The sequence below is a fragment of the Carcharhinus amblyrhynchos genome, chromosome 23 (genome assembly GCF_965287045.1).
Source record: "Carcharhinus amblyrhynchos chromosome 23, sCarAmb.v2.hapA, whole genome shotgun sequence".
Lineage (NCBI taxonomy): Eukaryota > Metazoa > Chordata > Chondrichthyes > Carcharhiniformes > Carcharhinidae > Carcharhinus > Carcharhinus amblyrhynchos.
The window spans coordinates 214,759-231,547 of NC_137346.1; the positions used below are offsets into that span (position 1 = coordinate 214,759).

The 16,789-nt window shown below is 46.7% G+C and overlaps 1 protein-coding gene across 1 annotated transcript in view; it reads right to left on the reverse strand.

Annotated features, from left to right (window-relative positions):
* LOC145357476 (integrin alpha-E-like) overlaps positions 1 to 16,789 on the reverse strand; it is a 453,795-nt gene that overhangs the window by 198,201 nt on the left and 238,805 nt on the right. The window lies entirely within an intron of this gene.

A 16,789-nucleotide genomic window follows, 5' to 3' on the forward strand; every position in this document is an offset into this window, starting at 1 on the left:
GAAATAAATTGATTAGGGATAGTCAACGTGGTTTTGTGAAGGGTGGGTCGTGCCTCACAAACCCTATCACGTTTTTTGAAAAGGTGACCAAAGAGTTGGATAAGAGTAAGGCAGTTGATGTGGTGTATATGGATTTTAGCAAAGCGTTTGATAAGCTTCCCCATGGTAGGCTACTGCAGAAAATGCAGATGCATGGGAGTGAGGGTGATTTAGCAGTTTGGATCAGGAATTGGCTAGCTGATAGAAGACAGAGGGTTGTGGTTGATAGGAAATATTCAACCTGGAGTTCAGTTACAAGTGATGAACCTCAGGGATCTGTTTTGGGGCCACTGCTGTTTGTCATTTTTATAAATGACCGAGATGAGGGGGTAGAAGGATGGATTAGTAAATTTGCTGACGACACTAAAGTCAGAGGAGTTGTAGACAGTGAGGATGGATGTTACAGTTTGCAGAGGGACATAGATAAGCTGCAGAGCTGGGCTGAGAGGTGACAAATGGAGTTTAATATGGAAAAGTGTGAGGTGATTCACTTTGGTAAGAGTAACAGGGGTACAGAATATAGGGCTAATGGAAGGACTCTTGGTAGTGTCGACGAGCAGAGAGATCTCGGTGTACATGTGCATAGATCCCTGAAAGTTGGCACCCAGGTTGAGAAGGTTATTAAAAAGGCGTACGGTGTGTTAGCTTTTATTGGTAGGGGGATTGAATTTCGGAGCCGTGAGGTCATGTTGCAACTGTACAAAACTGTGGTGCGGCCGCACTTGGAGTATTGCGTACAGTTCTGGTCGCCGCATTATAAGAAAGATGTGGAGGCATTGGAAAGGGTGCAGAGGAGGTTTACCAGGATGTTGCCTGGTATGGTGGGAAGGTCTTATGGGGAAAGGCTGAGGGACTTGAGGTTGTTTTCGTTAGAAAGAAGAAGGTTGAGAGGTGACCTAATTGAGACATACAAGATGATCAGAGGATTAGATAGGGTGGATAGTGAGAGCCTTTTGCCTCGGATGGTGATGGCTAACATGAGGGGACATAGCTTTAAATTAAGGGGTAGTAATTATAGGACGGATGTCAGAGGTAGGTTCTTTACTCGGAGGGTAGTGAGGGCATGGAATGCACTGCCTGCAGCAGTTGTGGACTCACCAACTTTAAGGGCATTCAAATGGTCAGTGGATAGGCATATGGATAACATTGGAATAGTTTAGGTTAGAGGGTCATTAGATTGGTTCCACTGGTCGGCACAACATCGAGGGCCGAAGGGCCTGTACTGCGCTGTGATGTTCTATGTTCTATTATAAGCCACATCCACTGATTCTCCTTGATCAACTCTACTAGTTACATCCTCAAGAAATTCCAACAGATTCGTCAAGCATGATTTCCCTTCTGTAAATCCATGCTTACTGTGTCTGATTATCCCACTGCCTTCCAAATGCTGAGTTATGAAATCCTTGATAATAGACACTAGCAACTTCCCCGGTACCGACATTAGGCTCAATGATTTATAGTTCACTGTTTTCTCTCTACCTCCCTTTTTGAATAGTAGGCTTATATTAGCTACCCTCCAATCTGTAGGAACTATTCCTGAATCCAAAGAATTTTGGAGAACCACCAATGGTTCTACTATTTCCAGGGCCACTTCCTTAAGTACTCTGGGATAAAGATTATCCCATCAATTTCCCCAAAAGCATTTCTCTACTAATACAGATTTACTTCTGCTCCTCACTAAAACATGCGTCTCTCAGTATTTCGGGCACATTATTCATGTCCTCAGCCATTTCTTTATTCCCCGTTATGAATCCTCCCGTTTCTGACTATAAGGGGCTTACGCTTTTATAGTCAGCTTTTATGGTCCCCACCAGCTTACTCTATTTTCCAAAGAACAATACAGCACAGGAAACATGCCCTTTGGCCCTCCAATCCCTTCTTAATCAATCCCTTGCTCCTCCTTTGCTCCCAATCCTCAGGCCTATTGTTTTTTCTTGCTAATTTGTATGCTTCGTCCTTGAATTAGCTATAACATGATCTCCTCTAATGCAGTCATGTTCTTCCTATAGTGTGGTGAGCACAACTGTACACATTACTCTAGCTGTTGCCTAAAAAGCATTTTATACAGATCCATCACAACCTCCCCGTTCTTATATTCTATAGAATCATAGAATCATAGAAAAACTACAGCACAAACAGGCCCTTCGGCCCACAAGTTGCGCCGTTCATATCCATACCTATTAGGCTTACTATAACCCTCAATCCCATTAAGTCCCATGTACTCATCCAGCAGTCTCTTAAAAGACCCTATTGAATTTGCCTCCACCAACACCAACGGCAGCCGATTCCACGCGCCCATCATCCTCTGAGTGAAAAACGTACCACTAACATCTCCTCTGTACCTATTCCCCAGCACCTTAAACCTGTGTCCTCTTGTGGCAGCCATTTCAGCCCTGGGAAAAAGCCTCTGAGAATCCCCCCGATCTACACCTCTCATCATCTTATACACCTCAATCAGGTCCCCTCTCATCCTTCATCTCTCCAAGGAGAAAAGACTGAGCTCTCTCAACCTATCCTCATAAGGCATGCCACCTAATCCAGGTAACATCCTTGTAAATCTCCTCTGCATCCTTTCGATGGTTTCCACATCCTTCCTGTAATGAGGCAACTAGAACTGAGCACAGTACTCCAAGTGAGGTCTGACCAGGGTCTTATACAGCTGCAGCATTATCTCCTGACTCCTAAACTCAATTCCTCGATGAAGGCCAGTACATCATATGCGTTCTTAACCACCTCCTCTACCTGCGAAGCTGATTTGAGAGTCCTGTGAACTCAGACCCCAAGGTCCTTCTGATCTTCCACACTGCTAAGAGTCTTACCCTTAATATTATATTCCTTCATCCCATTGGACATGCCAAAATGTACCACTACATATTTATCTGGGTTGAAATCCATCTGCCACTTCTCCGCCCAGTCTTGCATCCTATCTATGTCACGCTGCAACTTCTGACATCCCTCCAAACTATCCACAACACCACCAACCTTTCTGTCATTGGCAAACTTACCAACCCATCTCTCCACTTCCTCACCCAGGTCATTTATAAAAATCACAAAGAGCAAGGGTCCCAGAACAGATCCCTGGGGCACTCCACTGGTGACTGACCTCCATGCAGAAAAAGACCCATCCACAACCACTCTCCGCCTTCTGTGGGCAAGCCAGTTCTGGATCCACAAAGCAACAGCCCCTTGGATCCCATGCCCCCTCACTTTCTCAGTAAGTCTTGCATGGGGGACCTTATTGAACGCCTTGCTGAAGTCCATATAAACAACATCTGCGACTCTTCCTTCATCAATGTGTTTAGTCACATTTTCAAAGAAATCAACCAGGCTCATAAGGCACGATGTGTCTTTGACAAAGCCGTGCTGACTACTTTTGATCATATTATACTTCTCTAAATGTTCAGAAATCCTGTCTCTGAGGATCCTTTCCATCAACTTACCAACCACTGAGGTTAGACTCACCGGTCGATAATTTCCTGGGCTATCTCTACTCCCTTTCTTGAATAGAGGAACCACATCCGCAATCCTCCAATCCTCCGGAACCTCTCCTGTCTCCATCAATGATGCAAAGATCATCATGTGGTGGAGATGCAGGCGTTGGACTGGGGTAAACACAGTATGAAGTCTCACAACACCATTCACCTGACAAAGGGGCAAACCCCGAAAGCTTGTGAGGTTACTATCAAATAAATTGATTGGACTTTAACCTGGTGTTGTGAGACTTCTTAGTGCAAAGATCATCGCCAGAGGCTCTGCAATCTCTTCCCTCACCTCCCACAGTAACCTGGGGTACATTCCATCCAGTCCTGGTGACTTACCTATCTTTATGCTACTCAAAAAATCCAACACATCCTCCTTCTTAATGTCCACATACTCAAGCTTTTCAGTCCGCTGCAAACGTGCAGTACAACCACCAAGATCTTTTTCCACCGTGAATATCGAAGTATTCATTGAGCACCTCTATTTCTACTGGTTCTATACAAACTTTCCCACCGTCACATTTTATAGGTCCTATTCCTTCACATCTCATCCTTTTAGTCTTCACATATTTGTAGAATGCCTTAGGGTTTTCCTTAATCTTACCTGCCAAGGCCTTCTCATGACCTCTTCTGGCTCTCCTAAATTCCTTAAGTTCCTTCCTACAAGCCGTATACTCCTCTTGATCCCTAACATTACCTAGCTCCCTGAATCTTTTGTACGCTTTTCTTTTCGACTAGATTCGTTACAATTTTCGTGCACCATGGTTCCTGTAACCTACTAAAACCTTCCTGTCTCATCGGAACATTGTCGTGCAGAACTCCAGACAAACATTCCTTGAAAATCTGCCACCTTACTTCGGTACATTTCCCCGAGAATACCTCCTCCCAATTTACATCTCTAATTTCCTGCCTGATGGCTTCATATTTCCCCTTACTCCAGATAAACACTTTCCTAGCTTGCCTGATCCTATCTCTTTCTAATGCTAGTGTAGAGGAGATAGAGTTATGATCACTATTCCCAAAATGCTCTCCCACTGAGAGATCTGACACCTGTCCAGGTTCATTACCCAATGCCAAATCAAGTACAGACTCTCCTCTTGTAGGCTTATCCACATACTGTGTCAGGAAACCCTCCTGAACATACCTAACAGACTCCTCCCCATCTAAACCCCTTACCCTAGGGATATTCCAATTGATATTTTGGAAATAAAAGTCTCCCATCATGACAACTCTGTTCTGATTACATCTGTCCAGGATCTGTTTCCCTATCTACTCCTCAACAACCCTGTTACTATTGGGCAGTCTATAGAACACATCCAATAAAGTAATTGATCCCTTCCTGTTCCAAACTTCCACCTACAGAGACTCCGTAGACAATCCCTCCACGGCATCCACCTTCTCTACAGCCATGAAACTATCCCTGATCAACAGTGCCACTCCCCCACCTCTTTTGCCTCCTTCCCTGTCCCTCCTGAAACATCTGAAACCCAGCACTTGAAGTATCCAGTCCTGTCCCTGAGACATCCAAGTCTCTGTAATGGCCACCACATCACATTTCCAAGCAGTGATCCATGCTCTAAGCTCATCCACTTTGTTCATAACACTCCTAGTGATAAAATAGACACATCTCAAACCTTCGGTCTGAGTGCTCCCCTTCTCCGTCACCTGTCTATCCTCCCTCTTACACTGCTGGCAATCCCTATTTATTTGAGAGCTAACCTCCTCACTCCCAGTCACTTCATTTCGATTTCCTCCCCCCAACCATTCTAGTTTAAAGTCTTCCCAGTAACCTTAGCCAACCTTCCCGCCAGGATATTAGTCCCCTTGGATTCAAGTGCCACCCGTCCCAATGATCCAGCAACCTGAATCCCTGCCCCCTGCTCCAATCGCTCAGCCACGCATTCATCCTCCACCTCATTCCATTCCTGCTCTCACTTTCCCGTGGCACAGGCAGCAATCCCGAGATTACTACCTTTGCGTTCCTCCTTCTCAACTCTCTACCTAACTCCCTATATTTTCTTTTCATGACCCCTTCCCTTTTCCTATCTATATCAGCAGTACCAATATGTACCACGACCTCTGGCTCCTCTCCCTCCCACTTCAGGATTTTTGGGACGCGACCAGAAACATCCCGGATCCCGGCACCAGGGAGACAAACCACCATCCGAGATTCCCGTCTGCCTCCACAGAATCTCCTGTCCGTCCCTCTCACTGTAAAGTCCCCTATCACTACTGCCTTCCTCCTCCTTTCCTTACCCTTCTGAGCTACTGGACTGGAATCTGCGCCAGAGACACGGCCACTGCTGCTTCCAGCAGGTGGGCTGTCCCCCCCAACAGGAAAAGTAATTAAGAATTAAGAACATAAGAAATAGGAGCAGGAGTAGGCCATCTAGCCCTTCGAGCCTGCCCCGCCATTCAATAAGATCATGGCTGATCTGAAGTGGATCAGTTCCACTTTCCTGCTTTCTCCCCATAACCCTTAATTCCCTTGTCTATCAAAAACCTATCTACCCGTGACTTGAATATATTTAACGAGGCAGCCTCCACCACTTCAACAGGCAGAGAATTCCAGAGATTCACCACCCTTTGAGTGAAGAAGTTCCTCCTCAACTCTGATCTAAACTGCCCCTCCCCTTATCTTGAGGCTGTGCCCTCTAGTCCTGCTATCCTTTCTAAGCGGGAAGAATCTCTCTACCTCTACCCTATCCATCCCCTTCATTATCTTATACAGCTCTGTAAGATCCCCCCTCATCCTTCTAAACTCCAATGAGTACAGACCTAGTCTATTTAGTCTCTCTTCATAGTCCAACCCCCTCATCTCCAATTAAACCTACCGTGCCTCGCCCGTTTCCACCTAAGCCCATTGAGCCAAAGCTCTTCAGCTCTCACTGCTCCCTGCTCACTCCGCTGCCCGCTACCAACGCTGGCCGCTGTATCGTGCGGACTGCCTTTTAAACCTCGCAGGCTAAAAAAAAAATTCTTCCCAGCTCACCCCGTGGCCCACTTCCGCTTTTGTGTTAAAGAAATTTGCAAAAAGAAAAAACCCGCGAAAATCTAAAATGACAGTCAATCGCTTACCTTCTCAAGAACACAGAACATAGAACATTACAGCGCAGAACAGGCCCTTCGGCCCACGATGTTGCGCCGACCAATTAAAAAAGAAAGCAATGACCCTCTAACCTAAACCAATCCCTTTCCATCCATAAACCTGTCCACGGACCTCTTAAACGCCCCCAAACTAGGCGCATCTACAACTGCAGCAGGCAGGGCATTCCAATCCCTCACCACCCTCTGGGTAAAGAACCTACCTCTGACATCCGTCCTAGAACTACCACCCCTTAATTTAAAGCTATGTCCCCTTGTGCTAGCTTTCTCCATCCGAGGAAAAAGGCTATCACTGTCTACCCTATCTAAACCTCTAATCATCTTGTATGTTTCAATAAGGTCTCCTCTTAGCCGCCTTCTTCCTAATGAAAACAACCTCAAATCCCTCAGTCTCTCCTCATAGGACCTCCCCTCCATACCAGGCAACATCCTGGTAAACCTCCTCTGCACCCTCTCCAATGCCTCCACATCCTTCCTGTGATGTGGGGACCAGAACTGCACACAATACTCCAAGTGCAGCCGCACCAGAGTTTTGTACAGTTGCAACATGACGTTGCGGCTCCTAAATTCAATCCCCCTACCAATAAACGCCAAGACACCGTATGCTTTCCTAACAACCTTATCTACTTGATTCCCAACTTTCAGGGATCTATGCACATATACACCTAGATCCCTCTGTTCGTCAACACTATTCAGAGTCCTACCGTTAGCCCTATACTCTACACATCTGTTATTCCTGCCAAAGTGAATTACCTCACACTTTTCCGCATTAAACTCCATCTGCCACCTCTCGGCCCAGCTCTGCAACTTGTCCAAGTCCCCCTGTAAACTATGACACCCCTCTTCACTATCTACCACTCCTCCGACTTTGGTGTCATCAGCAAATTTACTAATCCACCCAACTATACCCTCATCCAGATCATTTATAAAAATTACAAACAGCAGTGGCCCCAAAACAAATCCCTGAGGCACACTACTTGTAACTGAATTCCATGACGAATACTTTCCATCAACCACCACCCTCTGTCTCCTATTTGCTAGCCAATTCCTGATCCAATTAACTAAATCACCCTCAATCTCAAACATCTGCATTTTCTGCAGAAGCCTTCCATGGTGAACCTTACCAAACGCCCTACTAAAGTCCATATATACCACGTCAACTGCCTTACCCCCATCCACCTCTTTGGTCACTTTTTCAAAAAACTCAATAAGGTTAGTAAGGCACAACCTACCCTTCACAAAACCATGCTGACTATCTCCAATCAATTCATTTCTCTCTAAATAACTATAAATCCTATCCCTAATAATTTTTTCTAATACTTTGCCCACAACAGAAGTAAGACTCACCGGTCTATAATTCCCGGGGAAGTCTCCATTCCCCTTCTTAAACAATGGGACAACATTCGCTATCCTCCAGTCTTCTGGCACTATACTGGTGACCAACGATGACCTGAAGATCAGAGCCAGAGGCTCTGCAATCACCTCTCTTGCCTCCCAGAGAATCCTAGGGTTAATCCCGTCCGGCCCAGGGGACTTATCTATTTTCAAACCCTCAAGAATATCTAGCACATCCTCCTTATCTACTGCAATACTATCCAGTTTACAACCCTGTAACCCAGTGTTCTCCACAAGTACATTTACGTCTCCCTGAGTGAATACCGAAGAGAAATATTTGTTCAGTGCCTCTCCAATCTCTTCCAGTTCCACACATAGCTTCCCACTGCTGTCTCTGACTGGCCCTAATCTTGCCCTAACCAATCTTCTATTCTTAACATATCTAAAGAAAGCCTTAGGATTCTCCTTAATCCTATCAGCCAAAGTCTTCTCGAATCCTCTTTTAGCTCTTCTTAACTCACTCTTTAACTCCCTTCTGGCTAATCTATAGCTTTCCAGTACACTACCTGAGCCCTCAAGCCTCATCCGGACATAAGCCTCCTTTTTCCTTTAACCAGCAAATCAACTTTTTTAGTGCACCACGGTTCCCTTGCTCGACCATTTCCTCCTTGACTGACAGGGACATACATATCAAGGACTTGCAGTAGCTGCTCCTTGAATAAACTCCACATTTCGGATGTTTCCAGCCCCTGTAGTTTCCTAGTCCAACCTATGCTCCCTAATTCTCTCCTAATAGCCTCATAATTACCCTACCCCCAGCTATAACTACTGCCCCGAGGTTCATGCCTATCCCTTTCCATCACTAAGGTGAACGTAACCGAATTGTGGTCACTATCACCAAAATGCTCACCAACTTCCAAGTCTAACACCAGGTCTGGCTCATTTCCCAGCACCAAATCCAATATAGCCTCACCTCTAGTTGGCCTATCGACATACTGAGTCAAAAAACCTTCCTGCACGCTTTGTGTAAAAACTGACCCCTCTAACGAGCTAGAGCTATAGCTATTCCAATCAATATTAGTAAAGTTAAAGTCCCCCATAACAATTACCCTATGACTTTCACTCCTGTCCAGGATCGTCTCTGCAATCCCTTCCTCTACCTCTCTAGAACTTTTAGGAGATCTATAAAAGACTCCCAACAGGGTGACCTCCTCTCCTATTTCTAATCTCAGCCCATACTACCTCAACAGACAAGTCCTCATCAAACTTCTTTTCTGTCACTGTGATACAGTCCTTGACTGATAATGCTACTCCTCCCCCTCTTCTACCTCCTTCTCTAGTGCGACTGAAGCATTTGAACCCCGGAACGTGCAACAACCATTCCTGTCCCTGCTCTATCCATGTCTCTGAAATGGCTACAACATCAAAGTTCCAGGTACTGATCCACGCTGCAAGTTCATCCACCTTATTGCGAATACTCCTCGCATTAAAGTATACGCATTTCAAACCATGCTCTACTCCACCCCCACGATGCTGTGCTTTACAGTCTTCATCTATGACCCCCTCAATTTCATCCCTGCTACTCAGGATCCCACCCCGCCTCTGAATCAGTTTAAACCCCCCTGCATAGCCTTTGCAAATTTTCCCCCCAAGATATTGGTTCCCCTCTGATTCAGGTGTAGACCATCACTCTTGTAGAGGTCCCACCTTCCCCAGAATGAGCCCCAATTGTTCAAGAACCTGAACCCCTCCCTCCTGCACCATCCCCTCAGCCACGAGTTCAAACTTTCCCTCTCTCTGTTCTTCTCTAAACTATCCCGTGGCACAGTCAAGAGTCCCGAGATAACCACTCTGTTTGATTTGGCCCTAAGTTTCTACCCCAACTCCATAAATTTCTGTTTAATATCCCCTTCCCTTATCCTCCCTATGTCATGTGTCCCCACATGAACTATGACTTGGGGCTGACTCCCCTCTCCCTTAAGAGTCTTGAACACCCGCTCTGAAACATCCCGTACCCCAGCCCCTGGGAGGCAACACACCAGCCCTGAGTCCCTTCCATTACTGTTGACTCTCCTATCCGTCCCCCTAACTATGGAGTCCCCAATCACCAGGCCCAATCTTTTACTTCCCCTACCCACCTGAGCCTTCACAGCAGGCTCACCTCCAGAGACCTGCTCCCTTTGGCTATCTCCAGTTGATTCTTCCTCAACTGTAGCCTCCAGGACAGAAAACTTATTTTGGAGGGGAACAGCCCTAGGGGATTGTCTCCCCGATTTCTTCTTACCCCTCTTCCTAGCAGTTACCCAAGACTCATTTTTAGGAGTGACTATCTCTTTGTAACTCCTATCAATGTCCGCCTCAACCTCCCGAGTTATCAGAAGTTCCTCCAATTCCAGCTCCAGCTCCTTAACACGATCCTCCAGAAGTGCAAGTGTACACACTTCCTGCAGGTAAAATCAGCAGGAACACTACTGGTGTCCCTCACCTCGTACATACATTGGTGACTAGTGGAGTGCCCGAGGGGTCGGCGCTGGGGCCTCAGCTATTTACCATTTATACAGATGATCTGGAGGAGGGAACCGAGTGTATGGTGTCGAAATTTGCTGATGACACCAAGATTGGTGGAATGGCAAATTGCGCGGAGGGTGTGGAGAGTCTGCAGAAGGATCTAGATAGGCTGGGCGAATGGGCCAGGAAATGGCAAATGGAATTTAATGTTGGCAAGTGCGAGGTGGTCCACTTTGGTAGGAATAATAGTAGGAAGGACTATTACTTACGTGGCAAAAAACTGCAGCAGGCGACGGTGCAGAGGGACTTCGGGGTCCTTGTGCATGAGTCGCAAAAACCCAGCCTGCAGGTGCAGCAGGTGGTCAGGAAGGCGAATGGGATGCTGGCCTTCATAGCGAGGGGGATTGAATATAAAAGTAGGGAGGTCTTGCTGCGGCTGTATAGGGCATTGGTGAGGCCGCAGCTGGAGTACTGTGTGTAGTTTTGGTCGCCGTACTTACGCAAGGATATTTTGGCCTTGGAGGGAGTGCAGAGGAGGTTTACTAGACTGATACCGGAGTTGAGGGGGTTGAGCTATGAGGAGAGGCTGAATAAACTAGGCTTGTACTCGTTAGAGTTTAGAAGAATGAGGGGAGATCTCATTGAGACATATAAGATGATGAATGGGATGGATAGGATAGAGGTGGAGAGACTCTTCCCGCTCAGAAAGGACAGTAGGACTAGGGGGCACAGCCTCAAGATAAAGGGGGGGCGGTTTAGAACAGAGTTGAGGAGGAACTTCTTCACTCAAAGGATGGTGAATCTCTGGAATTCTCTGCCCGTTGAGGTGGTGGAGGCTGCCTCGCTAAATATTTTTAAGACGCGGGTTGATGGGTTTTTGATAAGCGAGGGGATTAAGGGTTATGGGGAGAGGGCGGGAATGTGGAACTGAGACACGACAGATCAGCCATGATCTTATTGAATGGCGGGGCAGGCTCGAAGGGCCAGATGGCCTACTCCTGCTCCTACTTCTTATGTTATACCGCAGGAGGTGCAGCTTACTGCCTGAACCGCCATCTCTGAAACAAATTCCAGGAGAGGAGAAAAAAAAAACTTCCCACACACTTATTATTAGGTTAGGTTCTCTCTCCAAACACAAATTGATCCTCCTCTCAGCTTGCTCCGAAGGACAATTATGTCTCAGTTAATAAAGGCAAGTATCACATGTTCCACCTTATCTATCTTTCCTGCTGCCTTCAGGTTCTATGGACATTAACTCCAAGGTCCCTCTGGTCCTCTGTACTTCCTAGCCTCCAGCCATTCGTTGTCTGTTCCCTTGTTTTGTTTATTCTCCCAAAATGCATCACCTCCCACTTTTCAGGGTTAAATTCAATTTGCCACTGTTCTGCCAATCCGAGCAGCCCTTCTATATCATCCCATAGGCTAAAGTTCAGTAAAAGAGTTAAAGTGTTGTAAATTTGAGTTTAGTAACTTAAGTCTTAAATAAAGGGAAGATTGTCCAGAGAACTTGAGTCAACTCCTGCCCTTGTTTATCATATGAAACTGGAATGCTTGGAAAGAGTTTGAATTAATTAACTAAATAATACTTTTAATTTTCATGTCTTCTGTGAATTTACTGATCATTCCTCTCCATTCAAGTCTAGATCATTAACGTACACTGCCTTTTGTACAGTGCTGTTTAGATGCAAGAAACCAAATATCTGTCGCTTCTGGAGAAGCGTGTTAAGGAGCTGGAGTTGGAATTGGAGGAACTCCGGATAATTCGGGAGGCTGAGGCAGACATAGATAGGAGTTACAAGGAGACAGTCACTCCTAGAAATGAGTCTTGGGTAACTGCCAGGAAGAGGGGAAAGAAGCAATTGTGGGGACAATCCCCTGGGGCTGTTCCCCTCCAAAATAGGTTTTCTGTCCTGGAGGCTACAGTTGAGGAGGAATCAACTGGAGATTGCCAAAGGGAGCAGGTCTCTGGAGGTGAGCCTGTTGTGAAGGATCAGGTGGTTAGGGGATGTAAAAGATTGGGGACTCCACAGTTAGGGGGACGGATAGGAGAGTCAGAGGTAATGGTAGGGACTCAGGGCTGGTGTGTTGCCTCCCAGGGGCTGGGGTCCGGGATGTTTCATAAGAACATAAGAACATAAGAAATAGGAGCAGGAGTAGGCCATCTAGCCCTTCGAGCCTGCCCCGCCATTCAATAAGATCATGGCTGATCTGTCGTGGCTCAGTTCCACTTTCCCGCCCTCTCCCCATAACCCTTAATCCCTTCTCTTATCAAAAACCCATCAACCCGCTTCTTAAAAATATTTAGCGAGGCAGCCTCCACCACTTCAACGGGCAGAGAATTCCAGAGATTCACCACCCTTTGAGTGAAGAAGTTCCTCCTCAACTCCGTTCTAAACCGCCTCCCCTTTATCTTGAGGCTGTGCCCCCTAGTCCTACTGTCTTTTTTGAGCGGGAAGAGTCTCTCCACCTCTATCCTATCCATCCCATTCATCATCTTATACGTCTCAATGAGATCTCCCCTCATTCTTCTAAACTCTAACGAGTACAAGCCTAGTTTATTCAGCCTCTCCTCATAGCTCAATCCCCTCAACTCCGGTATCAGCCTAGTAAACCTCCTCTGCACTCCCTCCAGGGCCAAAATATCCTTGCGCAGGTGCGGCGCCCAAAACTGCACACAGTACTCCAGCTGCGGCCTCACCAATGCCCTATACAGCTGCAGCAAGACCTCCCTACTTTTATATTCAATCCCCCTCGCTATGAAGGCCAGCATCCCATTCGCCTTCCTGACCACCTGCTGCACCTGCAAGCTGGGTTTTTGCGACTCATGCACAAGGACCCCGAGGTCCCTCTGCACCGTCGCCTGCTGCAGTTTTTCGCCACGTAAGTAATAGTCCTTCCTACCATTCTTCCTACCAAAGTGGACCACCTCACACTTGCCAACATTAAATTCCATTTGCCATTTCCTGGCCCATTCGCTCAGCCTATCTAGATCCTTCTGCAGACTCTCCACACCCTCCGCACAATTTGCCGTTCCCCCAATCTTGGTGTCATCAGCAAATTTCGACACCCTGCACTCGGTTCCCTCCTCCAGATCATCTATATAAATGGTAAATAGCTGAGGCCCCAGCACCGACCCCTGGGGCACCCCACTAGTCACCATCCGCCAATCCGAATAGCACCCATTGACCCCCACTCTCTGCCTCCTATTTGACAACCAATCCTCTATCCACGCTAACACCCTACCCCCAACTCCATGTCCCCTGACCTTTTGCAATAACCTCTTGTGAGGTACCTTGTCAAACGCCTTCTGAAAATCCAGAAAGACCACATCCACCGGCTCTCCTCTATCCACTGCCCTAGACACATCCTCATAGAACTCCAGTAAATTTGTCAGACACGACTTCCCTTTAATGAAACCGTGTTGCGTCCGCCCTATCAAGCAATTCCCTTCAAGATGCCTCGCAATTTCCTGCTTAATGATGGATTCAGAGAGGGTGTTTAGGACTCTTAAGGGTGAGGGGGATCAACCCCAAGTCATAGTTCATGTGGGGACGCATGACATAGGGAGGTTAAGGGAAGGGGATATATAGCAGAAATTTATGGAGTTGGGGTGGAAACTTAAGGCCAAGTCGGACAGGGTGGTTATCTCAGGACTCTTGCCTGTGCCACGGGATAGTTTAGAGCGGAACAGAGAGAGGGAAAGTTTGAACTCGTGGCTGAGGGGATGGTGCAGGAGGGAGGGGTTCAGGTTCTTGAGCAATTGGGGCTCATTCTGGGGAAGGTGGGACCTCTACAGGAGTGATGGTCTACACCTGAATCAGAGGGGAACCAGTATCTTGGGGGGAAAATTTGCTAAGGCTATGCATTACAGCATCACAGCGCAGAACAGGCCCTTCGGCCCACGATGCAGGGGGTTTTAAACTGATTCAGAGGGGGGGTGGGATCCTGAGTAGCAGGGGTGAAAGTGAGGGGGGCATAGATGGGGACTGCAATGCACGGCATCGTGGGGGTGGAGCGGAGCTGGGTTTGAAATGCGTATACTTTAATGCGGGGAGTATTCGCAATAAAGTGGATGAACTTGCAGCGTGGATCAGTACCTGGGACTTTGATGTTGTGGCCATTTCAGAGACATGGATAGAGCAGGGTCAGGAATGGTTGTTGCAGGTTCCGGGGTTCAAATGCTTCAGTCGGAGTAGAGAAGGAGGTAGAAGTGGGGGAGGGGTAGCATTATTAGTCAAGGATTGTATCACGGTGTCAGAGAGGAAGTTTGATGAGGACTTGTCTGTTGAGGTAGTATGGGCTGAGGTTAGAAATAGGAGAGGAGAGGTCACCCTGTTGGGAGTCTTTTATAGACCTCCTAAAAGTTCTAGAGAGGTTGAGGAAAGGATTGCGGAGACGATCCTGGATAGGAGTGAAAGTCATAGGGTAATTGTTATGGGGGACTTTAACTTTACTAATATTGATTGGAATAGCTATAGCTCGAGCTCATTAGAGGGGTCAGTTTTTGTACAAAGCATGCAGGAAGGTTTCTTGACTCAGTATGTAGATAGGCCAACTAGAGGTGAGGCTATATTGGATTTGGTGCTGGGAAATGAGCCAGACCAGGTGCTGGACTTGGAAGTTGGTGTGCATTTTGGTGACAGTGACCACAATTCGGTTACGTTCACCTTAGTGATGGAAAGGGATAGGCATGAACCTCGGGTCAGTAGTTTTAGCTCGGGGAAGGGTAATTATGAGGCTATTAGGAGAGAATTAGGAAGCATAGGTTGGACTAGGAGACTACAGGGTCTCGGAACGTCCGAAATGTGGAGTTTTTTCAAGGAGCAGCTACTGCGAGTCCTTGATGTGTATGTCCCTGTCAGGCAGGGAGGAATTGGTCGAGCTAGGGAACCGTGGTGCACTAGGAAAGCTGATTCGCTGGTTAAAAAGGAAAAGGAGGCTTATGTCCGGATGAGACTTGAGGGCTCGGGTAGTGCACTAGAAAGCTTTAGATTGGCTAGGAGGGAGTTAAAGAGAGAGTTAAGAAGGGCTAAAAGAGGACATGAGAAGACTTTGGCTGATAGGATTAAGGAGAATCCTAAGGCGTTCTATAGATATGTTAAGAACAAAAGGTTGGTTAGGGCAAGATTAGGGCCAGTTAGAAACAGCAGTGGGAATTTATGTGTGGAACCGGAAGAGATTGGAGAGGCATTGAACCAATATTTCTCTTCGGTGTTCACGCAGGGGGACATAAATGTAGCTGTGGAGAACACTGGGTTACAGGGTTGTAAACTGGACAGTATTGCAGTTGATAAGGAGGATGTGCTAGATATTCTTGAGGGTTTGAAAATAGATAAGTCCCCTGGGCCGGATGGGATTTACCCTAGGATTCTCTGGGAGGCAAGGGAGGCGATTGCAGAGCCTCTGGCTCTGATCTTCAGGTCGTCGTTGGTCACAGGTATAGTGCCAGAAGATTGGAGGTTAGCGAATGTTGTCCCATTGTTTAAGAAGGGGAACAGAGACTTCCCCGGGAATTATAGACCGGTGAGTCTTACTTCTGTTGTGGGCAAGGTTTTAGAAAAAATTATTAGAGATAGGATTTATAGTTATTTGGAGAGTAATGAAATGATTAGAGATAGTCAGCATGGTTTTGTGGAGGGTAGGTCGTGCCTTACTAACCTTATTGAGTTTTTTGAGAAAACGACCAAAGAGGTGGATGGGGGTAAGGCAGTTGACGTGGTATATATGGACTTTAGTAAGGCGTTTGATAAGGTTCACCATGGAAGTCTTCTGCAGAAATTGCAGATGTATGGGATTGAGGGTGATTTAGGAAATTGGATTAGGAATTGGCTGGCGGATAGGAGACAGAGGGTGGTGGTTGATGGAAAGTATTCGACATGGAGTTCGGTTACGAGTGGTGTGCCTCAGGGATCTGTTTTGGGGCCACTGCTGTTTGTAATTTTTATAAATGATCTGGATGAGGGTATAGTTGGGTGGATTAGTAAATTTGCTGACGACACCAAAGTCGGAGGTGTGGTAGATAGTGAGGAAGGATGTCTTAGTCTACAGGGAGACTTAGACAAGTTGCAGAGCTTGGCCGAGAGGTGGAGGATGGAGTTTAATGCGGAAAAGTGTGAGGTAATTCACTTTGGCGGGAATAACGGATGTGCAGAGTATAGGGCTAACGGTAGGACTCTGAATAGTGTGGATGAACAGAGGGATCTAGGTGTATGTGTACATAGATCCCTGAAAGTTGGGAATCAAGTAGATAGGGTTGTTGGGAAGGCATCCAGTGTCTTGGCGTTTATTGGTAGGGGGATTGAATTTAGGAGCCGTAGCGTCAT